The sequence below is a fragment of the Pollicipes pollicipes genome, unplaced genomic scaffold (genome assembly GCF_011947565.3).
Source record: "Pollicipes pollicipes isolate AB1234 unplaced genomic scaffold, Ppol_2.1 Scaffold_4002;HRSCAF=4701_pilon_pilon_pilon, whole genome shotgun sequence".
Taxonomy (NCBI): domain Eukaryota; kingdom Metazoa; phylum Arthropoda; class Thecostraca; order Pollicipedomorpha; family Pollicipedidae; genus Pollicipes; species Pollicipes pollicipes.
In genome coordinates, this window is record NW_023596420.1 from 19,586,239 (window position 1) to 19,600,142 (window position 13,904).

General features: G+C 46.9%; 1 long non-coding RNA gene across 2 annotated transcripts in view; it reads left to right on the top strand.

Annotated features, from left to right (window-relative positions):
* The first annotated feature begins 831 nt into the window (after positions 1–831).
* Positions 832–13,904, top strand: part of LOC119093886 (uncharacterized) — a 91,289-nt gene continuing 78,216 nt past the window's right edge. Inside the window, exons 1-4 of one of the 2 annotated variants that reach the window (XR_005093708.1) lie at positions 832–900; positions 1,679–1,757; positions 3,445–3,522; positions 4,569–4,594. This is a non-coding gene — a long non-coding RNA (uncharacterized LOC119093886). Of the gene's footprint in view, positions 901–1,678; positions 1,758–3,444; positions 3,523–4,568; positions 4,595–13,904 lie in introns of those variants that run through there. The other variant, XR_005093709.1, reaches the window with a different exon arrangement.

Sequence of the window (13,904 nt, forward strand, 5' to 3'; positions counted from 1 at the left end):
GGTTGTCCTCAACCAATTTCAGAGGGTTTCGGCCGATTTTGACTTTTGACGTGTACCAAGGTCACCATATTCTGGAAAAAATAGGATATCGACTATGGCGCATCGATTGGTTGAAAGTTTCATGCTGATCGATGCCATAGGCCCGAAGCATGGGTTGCCTGGAACCCTATTTTTCCTGTTTTTGGTATTTTTGGTGACTTTTTTTGGTGACCTGAATCAAGGTTGTCATGTTCTGGATAGAATTAAATATCGACTATGGCGCATCGATTGGTGAAGGTTTCGTGCTGATCAGTGCCATAGGCTCGGAGCACGGGGCCGTCTGCAGCCAATTTTGGTAGTTTTGGGTATTCCTGGTGACCTTCAACCTGTACTTGACCTTTTGGTGACTTTCAACCATGTATCCAAGGTCAACATGTTCCGGAAAGTCCAGGATATTAACTATGACACAGCAATTGATGAAGATTTCATTCTGATCGGCGTCATAGGCTCGGTGCGTTGTGTTGTCTGCGGCCCTATTTTTACGGTGTTTGTATTTTGGGGACCTTTATCCTGATTCAAGCTCACCATGTTATGGAAAGGATAGGTTATCAACCAAGCGGCACCGAATAGTAAAGATTCCATGTCGATCAGTGTCATAGGTTTGGAGCAGCGGTATGTCAACAGGTTTGGTCAGCAGTTTAGTCCTTTCCTATTAAAGACTTTGGGCGCAACCGTACGTACATAAACAGTTACCATGGCAACGAGTTAATCTGCGCCACCGTTGTTGTCTGTGTGTGTGTTTTTGGTGTTTCGTGTTCGATGCTTGGGGAAGTGGGTTGATTTTGTGTTTCGTGGCATTTCGGCACTTCCCTACTTTTTAAGAAACATGGGAGGAGGGTTGAAAATTCACGTCATTTACTGGTAAGTCATGCTGATTGTTTGTCATTCACGGTTAAAGGCGATTTATCAGACATTGGTTGGGCTGGCGCATGCCTAGCATCCTAAAATTGCGGTAGGTGCCGTCCATATATTACGTTAATGAAAATGTCAAAAATGTTCATGAAAATCATGATACGCAAACTGGGTTTAAGTGTTTAAAGATGTTTAAATCCCAAAGTGCCCACCCATATTTTATGGAACGTATAAAAAGCTGTTTATGGAGCGTCGGGGGGTGTAGCAAAAGCGTGACAATGGGAGTGTGTGTATGGGGGTGGGGGGGGGGGGATGGGGGCGGGCACCGTAACGCTGCCCTCAGTTGTTTCCGACAATTCTGTTCAAATATTTTGAAACGTTTTAAAACGTTAAAGACTTACCGTTGACTTCCAGTTATGACAAGTGGCACGTCTGTCTGTTTCGTATATCTAGCCCACTTAGAGGCCGAACGGACGTTACCTTTTTGGGACGTTATGCTTACGCTTGCTACAGCGTTACCAGTTGGCTGGGTAGTAGGTTTCCCCTAACGTAACTAGCACGTGTCCAAAAGGGAGAGATTGCAAGTTTACAGCAAGTGCATGAAGGGGGAATAGTTGAGACTCAGTCACACCTGCCTCCCCCCCCCCCCCCCCAATTCCTGCGTTATTGCCATTGCGTAACCAGGAGCAAGGGTAATGGAATTTGGCAAAAACATGCTTACGTAGTTAATGGAAGTATGTCATGGTTTCGAATTCATCTCGTCATTCATGTTATTGTCGCGTTGCAGTGGCGCATGAGGGTACGCTTCGAGGTTCCGCGACGTCAAAGCGGAACTAGAGAAGACGTTCCCTAGGGAGTTGGACATCGTAAGTGTTGCCGCTGGCCATAGCGGTGTATGCCAAATTTTGCAATAAGGAGGAAGTGCACAACTCCCAGTCGTACATCCAGAAACACATTTTAGCGCGGCACAGGCGCGTGAGTTTCCTGCCATCGCGTATCCAAAGCAAACAGACGTATTTCATACACTTCTTAGGGTGTCTGCCTCGACTTGTGATTTGATTGAGTTCGTAAGTGCATAACCATGCACGCAAACATTTGATGGCGGAGTGACGGATTAGGGCATGTGCCCCCCGTGCTCTCCATGAATACGCCCCGGACTGAGCATCTTGGGGCATATTAGCCGGGGGCTAGGTGACGGCAAAGAGCAAATGACACAGACAAGTCTGCTGAGCGTGGTGCCCGCCACTCGGGTTAGAAGGGGGAGGGGAGCGTAATTACAAGTACCGCCCAACCAGATAGCTGCTGAGCAACACACCCATGAAGCAAGGTCATTCAGGCATGTACGACGCCATAGAAACGCCATTAAAAGCCTGCCAACCCATTGGCCAGGCGGGTTCAGGGCCGAGAAGCATAAAAGTACCTGAAAAGTGCCTGTTGTAATATGGGTGTCCGAAACTTGGGTCCGCTAGAGTTTGCGGTCGGGGTCGGACGTGCGCGAGGTCGCTCCGCCGCGGAGTATTCTTCCGTCTTTGGTTCAAACGGTAGTGGCGGAAATGTGTACGGCATGGTATTCGGCGGCGGAGCGACCTCGCGCACGTCCGACCCCCCGCTACCTCCAGCGGACTCAAGCTTCCGACACTTATATCATGTAGGTTTCAGACGCTTATATTCTTCTTGGTATTGAATGCCGCCTGGCTTATGGAGTGGCAGGATTTTAATGACGTTCCTATGGCGTCATGCATGCCTGAATGACCTTGCTCCGTGGGCATGTAACTTGGCATCTAGAGGGTGTAAGGTCTGAAGAATGGCAAAGCCGTGAATTGCACTGAATAATGTTTAAAATGCCTATTTCGGTCCAAAATCCCGTACAGGTTTTTGTTACACACAACACTCCATGTAAGGGATGTCGGTCTTGTGATAATCTGTGTCTAGAAAGTAAGATCCGGACATTCCTGGCGGAATATATGTGCGTGCTGGGACCCGTCATAAGTCTTAAATGTCATGCTCAGATTGTGTACATGTAGCACGGCTTTAAGTGTAACAAACAGCCTTCATGACCATGGTCTGCGTAAATACAGTCATTGAATGCTCAGAATGATTGTAGAATAGCCTAAATGCAATGCAGGTTGATATGTTTGATAGTTCTCGGTGAAAATACAGATTATTTATTTTATTTGAGTTAACGCAACTGGATTCCATGGAAGTATTTTGAAATATGGAACAAATTTGTTCGATCAAAGCCCATTTTCTTCCCCTACAGCCGGCTGTGACGTGAAAGGCTTTGGTTGACCCTTTAAATGGTCTGAGTGAGATGCAATTGATGACGTCCGTGCTCCCGTAAGCCATGTCACGTGAGCAGAGTTCATGACTTTTTGGAGCAGTTTTGTCGTACACAGCTCCCAGTTCAGCGTCTAACGCGATTAGCTGTATATATAGCGGCGTCACCCGCGCTCACGTGCGCCAATATAACCGCCATTTTAGCGCACATGAAATGGTCCGTGAATTGGTGTCACCACCGCATTGTAACGCGAACTCGACCTGCACTTTCCTCAGACCTGCGAAGGAACTGTCAACGTCACCGGCTACTTCGAGGTCCAGATCGTCGGCGGCAGACTGCTGCACTCCAAAAAGGTTCGCCGTTCACTTCTTGGGGCAAAGGTCAACATGAAGCAGCTTGCGGAGGGATAAATTATTTTAGTGGGCAGTCTGACATTACTCTAATGTTATGCACTATTGCGCTTCTGATTTGACACGTTTAGTTTGACCTTCGCCAGCTGGATATGCTTCCCCATCTTCCCCCGTGGTGGATACGAGATACCACTCTCCCGAAAGTACAATGCCACACAGACGGCAGCCATGCACGTGGTCTACAACTTGCACAGACTCATGTCAAACTGTCTGCTACGGTTCGCTGTGGCGTCCGATCAAAGGACGGCGAGTAATGTCTCTGCCGTCCGCGAAACTCTTTCATGGGTCCGCTTGGCAAAGCCAATGGTTCAGGCTTCAGGCCTAAGCAAGATCCATGTTGCGGTGCTTATCGCCGTCATCTGAGCTCTGACCACGGCCATCGTCGTTTTGTTCACCTTCAGTTATGAGTGAGTTGGTGCGTCGTAAGAGTACGCCAACATAACCCTTGCGATCTTCTAAATTGCTCCGTGTTTATATACAACGTACTGCTGTATCTATACAGCAGTAATAAACACACACACACACACAACACACACCACACACACCACACACACACACAACACACACACAAACACACCACACACACACACACACACACACACACACACAACACAACACACACACACACACACACCACACACACACACACACACACACACACATGCACGCACGCACGCACGCACGCACGCACGCACGCACGATATATATAATGGGTAAATCTGATATTACCTCGACATCGGGCGGATGTAAATGACACTTGGTACGGATGTGACGTACGTTACAGGCCACGTGACAAGGGTCGTGAGATGTTCAGGATGCGTTTCGAGAGCTTAGAAGTCTCGGGGGTCTCTGGGGCACTAGCGTGGTTAGAAGGTTGGTGATCGCCGCACTCCGAAATGGATTTTAAAAAGCTTATGGGATCTCTATGGTAGCTGAATGCTGCCAGCCCGGCCCTCGCACGCTGGTGACACGGGCACCGCCACCCCCAGAATGGCGACGGCTACGTGGACACGCCAGAGAGAAGATGAACACATAGTGCAGGGCATAAAGGACGCGCTGGCCGCCTGCTGAGCTGGCTGGCAGGAGCTGAGCCCGGACCGCGTGCTGAGCTGCCGGCGGCGGGCTCAGCCAGCCTCCTCCCGCACGGTGAGCGCTGCTCCAGCAGCGGCTGTCGGGCCCAGTGCCTTCCAAGTCCGCTGCATGTGGACTTGGCCTGCCGCGGTGAGTCGTCCGCGCGGAGTCGCATGCGTGTTATTTTCTCACGATGTAGCATGCTTCGTTTGTCTGTGCACATATATTAACTGGTACGAGTGACAACATGATATCTAGGCTTCTCCATCAGTTTTCCATCTCATGCCCGTATAGATAGCGGTCGCATCCACATTCGCATTCAACGTCGTGTTTCGATTTCATTCAGACGTTATTCTTTTGGTCAGGCCTCACCAAATTTACAAAATGAGATGTGTTCTGCTTTAGGTTAGTTCATTATTTAAAATCAAGTTCTGACGACGACAGGAGCTTAAATGACACTAAACGGGCATCTTCAGCGTCAAGTTGTAGTTTCGTGGCCTATACTTATGGTTGCCAAGATCACCATAACTCGAGGTGTCCCTACAAGGGTTTCCATCCTTTCCTTCCTTTTTTAAATTTATCCGAATGGTTTGTATGGGCGATTCGGATTCAGAGTAAAGGTTAAAGGAAGAGTAATTTGATGCCGACCAAATTTATTACATCCAACTGGGCGGCGATCAAATGACCTTAGATATCCTAACATTTGGGTCGCGTCCATGGTTTGGTCGTTATGCGTAGAAAAAAAGAAAAAGCAGTCATATTGGCCTCATTGCTCGTTGGTGGTGTCATCGTTGGTTGGTTGCCATGGTTTTGGCGGATAAAAGATTTTCTCTCGTTTGACCTTGATGTTGACATTGAGTGGCGATTTTGAAAGCACAAGAAATGAACGCTGAATACGATGAGGGCGCGTATTTCATGAGCAGTTATACTTCCATTATGGCGAGTAGTTTCAAAGCGAACTTTTTCCTTTTTTAACTCGAAAATTTATTGGCGGAATAGCTTCGTGGATATCAGCGCACATGAAGACCGCGTCATGAGAAGATGCTCGTAAGGTTATCATTAGCATTTCATTCTGGATAGTTATGGTATGAGACAATCGGAAACTGAGGCTCCTTTACTGGACCTGATAGTGACCGCCTCAGGACGCTAACTTTAGGTGGAATCCAGGTATCCGAAGGCGGCTCTGATCTGACTCGCTATCTGTTGAAAAGGCTTATCAAAGCAAAGACTGAGTGAATCTGGCAAATCCGGCCGATGCATTCTAATTTTAAAGGGAGCGTGCACGTTTAAATGGGATTTTGAGCTGAAACAGCCATCTTGAAGACCTTTCGGTGTTGTTCACAATCCGCCGTTCTTAAGGCCTTGCCCCTCTAGTTTCCGAGCTATACGCCCGCGAAAATGGGATAGGTATATTGAGAAAGGTACTTTCAGTCATCTTGTGATTCCTGACGTCACAATAACGTCATCCCAAATCCTGCCATTCACAAGCCTCGCGGCGATCAACGGCCAAGAAATATAATTGTCCAGGCGTTCATATCTGGTGTTCGTGAGCGCGATTTTCAGATATAACGGCCTTCAGTTGGCTCTCAATCAATGCAATCGATGTTGTGCGAGGGTACATTCGCGTAATGAACCATGATGTCTTGAGGAGTATTACTCCAACAGGAAATTGAAATGCCTAGAGCAGTCCTTTCCACTTAAAAAGTGTACCAAGAGTTTTAGTGGGCCCTGGCCCAACATATCTTATGCTTCCTTAATGTCATCACTGTGAAACATTCCGTTCAAAGGTATGTTTGTTTGGGAATGCAAGGTACGATGACGTAATCAAGCCATGTGGGGCATATCAGGATTGGAGGATTTAAACTTGGGGACAGACCTGATTTTATCATGTTTTGCAAAATGCGAAAGCGTCTTTTCTGCTGGCAAGACTGAAGGTGACAACATCTATTGCGGAAAAATTAGAGGGAGCTTTACTCGCCCGGCCCACTCCCAGTGGTTACACTTATGGTTTCGGAACCAAAGAAGAGAATCTATCTACGTCAACAAAATGAGGCAGATGCGGGGACACGTGACGTATCATGGAGTAACGCGTTTATGGAGAAGAAGGGTGGGGCCACAACAGATCGGCAGGCAAGCTGCATGATACGCAGCGCAGTCACACAATCACACCCAATCAACCGAGGCACCGCACGAAACGATACAGCGACTCCTCAAGCTCGGAGGGCGGGTCAGACCAAACCGCAGGACTCATGTCAGAGCCGACCGAGCACAAGCTTTACTGCATTGAGCGGACTTTGATATACTGCAGTACTCGAACTTTCAGCGCTATGCTGTGTGGTATCGCTGCTTTGATTCATAAGGTTATGCAGGTGTGTTGATTTGTCTGGACGTGGCGCGTGGGCCGCAAGGTGCTTTGCTGCCAACACCGCACGGTCCATCCAACGTGCATGACAGTGTACAGTTTTGTCGCATGACTGCGCTTCCTCAGTAGGTGGTTGACTGCGCGGCATCTGATGACGTCACCGCTCCTGTGACGTCCGTGGCCGAGAGCTCAGCGAGCTGGCAGCGGGCCGATGTCCGGCGGAGACGTGACCGGACGCCGCTGGTGGTCCGCGCCTGCTCACACCTGGTCTGAACCCAAGTCGGTTTTCGTTAGAAGATGTGTGCTTCATATCGCTATAAGCAAAGGTAATAGGTATATATAATATATAATATATATATATATATATATATGTATATATATATACACGAAGCACATTTCTTCACTTGATACTAAGGGCAAAATAAATTTTGGTGGCGATGTGCAGTCGGCAACCTGCCGCGTTTGCATGCAATTTCCGTTATATCCACTCTAGCGGGCATCTTCCAGACGCTGTCAATGGATACAAAAGTAATGTGTTACCAGTATGTCGAGCTACCGCCTGTAACATGTGTTTTAATACACTGGAGTCAGAACATGTGATGGTTTCATGGCTCAGCCCAGACTGTGGAGAGTGATGAACATCTTAAGCGACTAGGAAGCATAGAAATGTAGCCGCGGCCGGCTTTCGGGAATTCAAGAATGGGGGAGGGAAAGGAAAGAGTTTGTGATATCGCTTACATAAGTCCTTTTGCGCTAATAGCGTTAGTCAGGAACCGGATTCGATATCAAATCTGAATTACGCGAAAACCAGGGCTAATAGGAGCGAAACCATTGTGATATTGTCAGGGCGTATGAAATGGCCGGTCATGTTGACTTAGAATGCGCTTCTGCTTCGCCATTGTATGCCTCGTCATTTCACGTTTGCGGTACTTTATGATTTGGTCCCATTAAATAAATTGGCAGGTGTAAGTTGAACAGCACATGATTAAGCAGCAGAGGCGCTTTTGTACCAAGCCATACGGACTGCCTCGGGGCTAGAAACTATGAGTTTTCGATTCTGCTTATGCTAGGTCTCGTTCATTTCAAATTATTAGCCCATTTCCGGTTGGATTATTAGGCAAAACTTACATTGAAATCCAATTTGAATACTAAATCTAAAATGTACGAAAACAGGAAAGAAGCCCGTTGTCTTTCGCCGGGTCGATCAGAGAAGCCTGCAGATTATGCTGTGAAAGCGTCTTTGTTTCTTGTCCTGATGTGCCTATCCGTCTTGCGTTCACGAATTTAGTTCGATGAGATCAATTTATAAAATGCGAGGGAGAACGCGAAGTGACAAATAAGTTAACTATGAAGCAAAACGCCCCCGAAGTAAAAATGCATCAGCTACTTAGAAGACCTTACGAGATTCCATTGGGTTACTCCCCTTTATGTTGGCTTTTGGGTATTTAAAATTTAGCATCAAATGGTTCTTGGTCCTTGTCGAGTACTGGTAGGAGGAAAGGAGACGATATTACTTTCAGCATTACTGGCGTGAGAAGTTGAGGATAACCGACAGGAGTAAAAACTGCATGGGAACAGAGTGCAAAAGGAAAGGGAAAGCATGGGAGCAGAGTGCAAAGAAGTGCCTACTTGCCTGTCATCGTGTGAAGCAGCTTCAGTGCTTCTTAGTGCAGCTTCATACAAATACCCGTGCGTCGATATCGGCAAACGATGTTGCGGGGAAAAACTGGTACCCATCTGTGATATCTGACCGTGGCTGGTTATCACGTAGATAAATTTCACGTGTTAAAGTTAGTAAAACGTTTTGGTTCAGTTGTGGCATACAGAAGCAAGGGTACTTAAAGCTGCAGATCCGATTACAACACAAAAGACCCATATGGTTACTGCATGTAGTTGACAAGACTGCTGTGTATATACCTTACAAAACGGTATGAGGCTATTACTACCCAAATTGTCAGTGCCTTTTTAAATTGGTGTCTCCAGAACAAACTGGGTTTAGAAAGGGTCGTTTTGTAGGTGAAAACAAGATTAACGGCGAATATCATTGATCATTGCAATATGTATCAGATGGGAGGATTAATGATTGCATGCGATTATCTGGACGCGTGCCATTCGCTGGAGCATGATTTCTATCTCTGCTCTTCGAGCGTACAATTTTGGAAAAAATATAAACCGCGTCCGGCCGGGGTAGTTGACTTACCCCTACGGTTTTTCGAGCACGGGTTAAACAGCGAACGTTCATAATTACACAATTTGATCAGTATCTGCACATCTATCAGTTCCACACTTTTTGTGCTGGTTCGAAGTTTGATCCATCAATATCAGTGTACTAGGTCGGGTCAAACTCAGAGTATCAGTGTACTACTACTAAGGTCAAAAAGGTGGAGTTCTTCATGATTTGACTAGACCTTCACAGCAGCATCTTCGTTGTTTTCTCATACAGCGTCTGGAGGTTGGAAATTCAAATGCGGAAGTGAACTTCACCCCCCGGCCGGACGCCGGTTGTCTCAGACGCCCCGCTGGGCGCAGGTTAGCACGCTGCGGCACGCTTGTTGTTTGTGGTAATAACATAACGACTGTGTTATGTTCCAACATATGCGCTGGTATCTGCAGATTCTTGAAATGCATCTCAATGCAATCCGTGTGGAAGTGGCCAGGGTTGGTAAGCCCTGCCGACTCGGTGGATAAGAACGGCGACAAACATACATATTCTCACGCGAAATTTGGCGCCAAAAATGTTTTTCACAAACGATTGTTCTGACGTCCACGACGAAATAATACAGTGCACCCTGCAAAACCCAACATGAGGTCTCCATACATGCATATCATGTCTCCATGGTAATGCATTTCGTTGCACAACACAAGCCATGTTTTCCGTAAAAACTCTTTACCGTACCCTGCGGCAACATGGTACCTTTTTTAGGTTTCACCCCAACCAGGCGACAAAAATATCCTACGATTTTTAGTTGGTCGCTGGACTTGTTGACAGGTCGGCAACAAAACCGTGTATTTCTCATGGCCCGGCCGGTCGACCGATGCGCCGTTTTTACCAGCCGACTCTCAGTGTCCAAAACTAGACCGTATCAAGTGCTGAAAAAGATCTAGATATGAGGATTTGTCTGGCCGCAAGGGCACGAATCAATCGTTGAAATGCGACCGGTATGAGGTGGGCGCTGACTTTCCATGCATTGCGACTTTGCAAGCGGCATTCGCATTTCAGCCATAAATACCTGCCTGGGGTTTAAGTTTGGGGCCTTGTCTTCCTCCATGCAGGTGCCGCGATTCAGCACCCTGTCATCGGCGACAAGAGGCATTAACGCCTCAGGGTCAGTCGGTGAGATGATTTAATTGTTCACAGTCCAAGCTGTTGCTAACAGGAATTTTGGCTGCCGAAAATGAATATGATAACAAAACATGTGGATAAAGGGAAGACAACGAATAGTGAGGAGTGAGCTGATGTAGCAAGTGACACCAATGAAAAGGGAGGGCGAGGTTTCATTTTCATTACCCATTTTCCAAGAGGTTTACTTAAAAAAAACAGGAGGTTTTAGTGACATTTTGTTACTTTGTGGTCCAACTGCCATACGCGTTCAGCGAAATATCTGCATTTGGTTTGTGCTGAGGACAGTGCTGGCGTTAGCCACGTTGAAGACAACAGGAAAGCTCTGGAAATAAATCGTCCTGCAGTGTTCAATCATATACATGTTTTCTTTCCATTTGTGAGCATGACATTTGCATGGATGCATGGGTGATGTAGTTGATTGTTGTTTTTGCTAACATCGAGTAAAATTGTTCTGGTGGAACCCTTGGCATAAAAACTTAACACATTAAGCAAGGCAGACAGCCTTCCTTCTATGCAATCTACATTGATAGTGGAAATCAATATAGTTCGTGTGGTGGTGGCATAATGACAGGAGTGCCAGCTTGTATGATTTAGGTGGGAGGTAGTACCCCTTGGGCCTGATATCTTTTTCTCCCCTAATGGGGTTGTAAACGAGTGAACGGACTTAGTTCGCTTCTTTTTAATTGCAAGCAATTTGTATTCTGAATCTGTTTGTTTTAGTTTGAAACAAATTGTTTGAGCTGCATAATGCCTAAAATCAGTATAGTTTGTCTGGTGGTGGAATTATCACAGGAGTGTCAATTTCTGTGCGTGATTGGGGTAAGGTAGTAGCCCATAGATTTTGGTCGATGAATGAAGCCCAAAGAAGATAGTTTTGTGCACCAGTTAGTTTTTTCCCATATGTTTTGTTTTTTGTCATCTTCCAGCTAGAAGCGCTGTATGGGGGAGAGGAGGTGCCGGCATTAAGGGGACGCAACCCAACATTGGAGTTGTGTAGGGTCCAAAAAATTAATTTTAATCGACACTCTTACATTATGCATGACAATTATCACAGGTAAGCTTAGATTTGCACGCTACTTAGCGTGCAACTTAGCGCTGCTTAGCGCGCAATGGACAATTCTGGCTCGCGTATTGAACTTCAACCAATGATAAGGTTGTGGTAACGAACCGTGTGATTCTGCTGAAGCACCTATTTTTTTCATGGTCTGAAACACATTTTATACCAGCATGGTGAAGGAAATAAAAAAGGATGGTAGCCAACAATTTTAGACCTTATCCTGATTAAACGGTTTTCATAACGCGGTCTGACAGGGAAGGGCGGGGGGATGGCCCCATGTCTGTTGCAAATTAGGAAAGTAGGGCTTCGCAGAAAAAGTGCTTTGGCTTTTACGAGATCCTGCGATTGGTAACAAATATCATATTATTAACTGACCCCAACACACCAAGTCTGAGGCAAAATTTCCCTGAAAATTTAACTAGTTTAACTTGACATGTTCAGATGTACGAAACCATGCAGCGTGGACATTGAACATAAAAAGGCATGCTTCTTGTTTAATTATGAATGCAATGATATGCAGTTTTATCTGTTTTGAACCAATATTAAGGATGCAGGGCATCGCTAATGTTACAGTGTCATCCCTCCGCAAGGTCCGCGGAATCGTCGTTTGCGCCCGCCGCCCCCGCCGGCCTTGGGTCGCCTTGCGATGCTTGTAAAAAACCGTCGTGCAGGCTACCAACCGAGTGCAGGCTACCAACGATTTGAGCGCGATTGCACAATATGCCGGACTGATATCCTCAAAAAACCGAGTGCAGGCTACCAACGATTTGAGCGCGATTGCACAATATGCCGGACTGATATCCTCAGAAAATCTTAGGGAGGAGGGCGTCGCATGTTCCCCCTTCCCCTTCACGTTCCTGTCAGGGCGAGTATGCTGTTCAAAAACAACTACCTGCTTAATGTGAAGCTGTGTACAAATTTGAATGCAATTACTGGTTGTGGCGCGGCGAAAGACACTTACCACGCAGCACATGTCGTACCAGGTTTGGAGCACACCTGAGGTAGGGTGGAGAGTGTGGTGACGGTTGATATGGGTTTCGAAACGCACACGTGATTTTCGCAAGGCCCCATAGACTCGAGGAGACCCGCATACTGAACATGACTACGCAGTGCTAACGTCGCATATGTTAGACTACTGCCTGCCACCGGTTAGACTGCTGTCATGCATTCAGCTGCTCTGGCTATCGAGGCCCTTCGTCGCTTTTTTGCGGTCGATTTAGGCAAAGCTAGCTGTAAATCGAGCTTAAGTCTGAGGCCCCGACAAGTCCGAGAGTGGAAGAAAAGCGCTGTTGTGATTGGGCCACCCTTTAGTCTTGGGCCGGTGCACCTGCTTTCCTAGCAGCAGCAGTTATCCTGACATTAGTTGAAGGACATTGTAACATAGGCTAATTTCTGATGACGTTACTGGGCATGGATTTGGTTGCTCATTATGCCATATGGTGTCGCGCTACGCTACTGGCGGCGTTTTTGCCTGCAGAAATTCGGTCGGCGATAAGAGGTACCCTTTTACCACCCCCTGGAGGTGACTTGATGTTGTGGCTGTGAAGAAGCAAATATATCGGGGAATCAAATTAAGGGCAAAAAGGTAACAAATGGTGGCATAACTGCTGCCTGAGCTGCATCGGACACGGACTGTGACGAGTGTGGCAGGTTTTTTTTAAAAAATAAATTTGGTCCGAATCCTTTGAATGGATGGATTTCTGGGATCAGCGCTCACGCTAAGCAGTGCTTGTTGTGTGAGCCCTGAATCCTACCATCCGATCGCGCAGTTCCAGGCAACGGCAGAATTTAGTGGCGAAAGCCTTACGTGCCGCAATGCTCGGCACGGTCCGTCCTGCCCTCTGACCTCAACTGACCTTTAGCGCGACCGCTGCCGCCGGCCGCAGGCCATACCTGCCAAGGGCAAATAGCGAGCGCCCTAAAGCGACTCGAACCCATCCCGCCACGGATGGGTGGGTCGGAATGCAGGCGCTCTAACCAACTGAGCCACCGGGACGGACAAAGTTGCAGGCAAGCCTTAAAGGAAGTGTTCCAGGTTTGTATTTGGCTTGGAATTGAAATGATCATCTTTTATGCCATTCGGTGCAGTTCACAGCCCTGCCATTTTTAAGACATAAACCCCTCTAGTTTTTTAGCTACGCGTCCGCGAAGATGGGGAGAAAACTTCGGGGAGAGTATTTCAAGGTTGCCTGGACAGTGATGACGTCATAATAACGTCATTTATATTCTGTCGTGCCCTAAGTGATGTGATCAAGGCCAAGACAAATATAACGGTCAAGTCGTTCATATCCGGCATTCATGGGCGCGATTTCCAGATATAACGGCTGTCAATTGGCTCTCTATCATTGATGTGCAAGGTACGATGACGTAATCAAACGATGACGTATTAAAGAGTACATTTAGCAATCAGAGAAATCGTGTTGTTTAGAGCGGTCTTTTTTACTTAAAAGTGTACCAATAGTTATAACTGGGTTTATTACATCACATCTGAT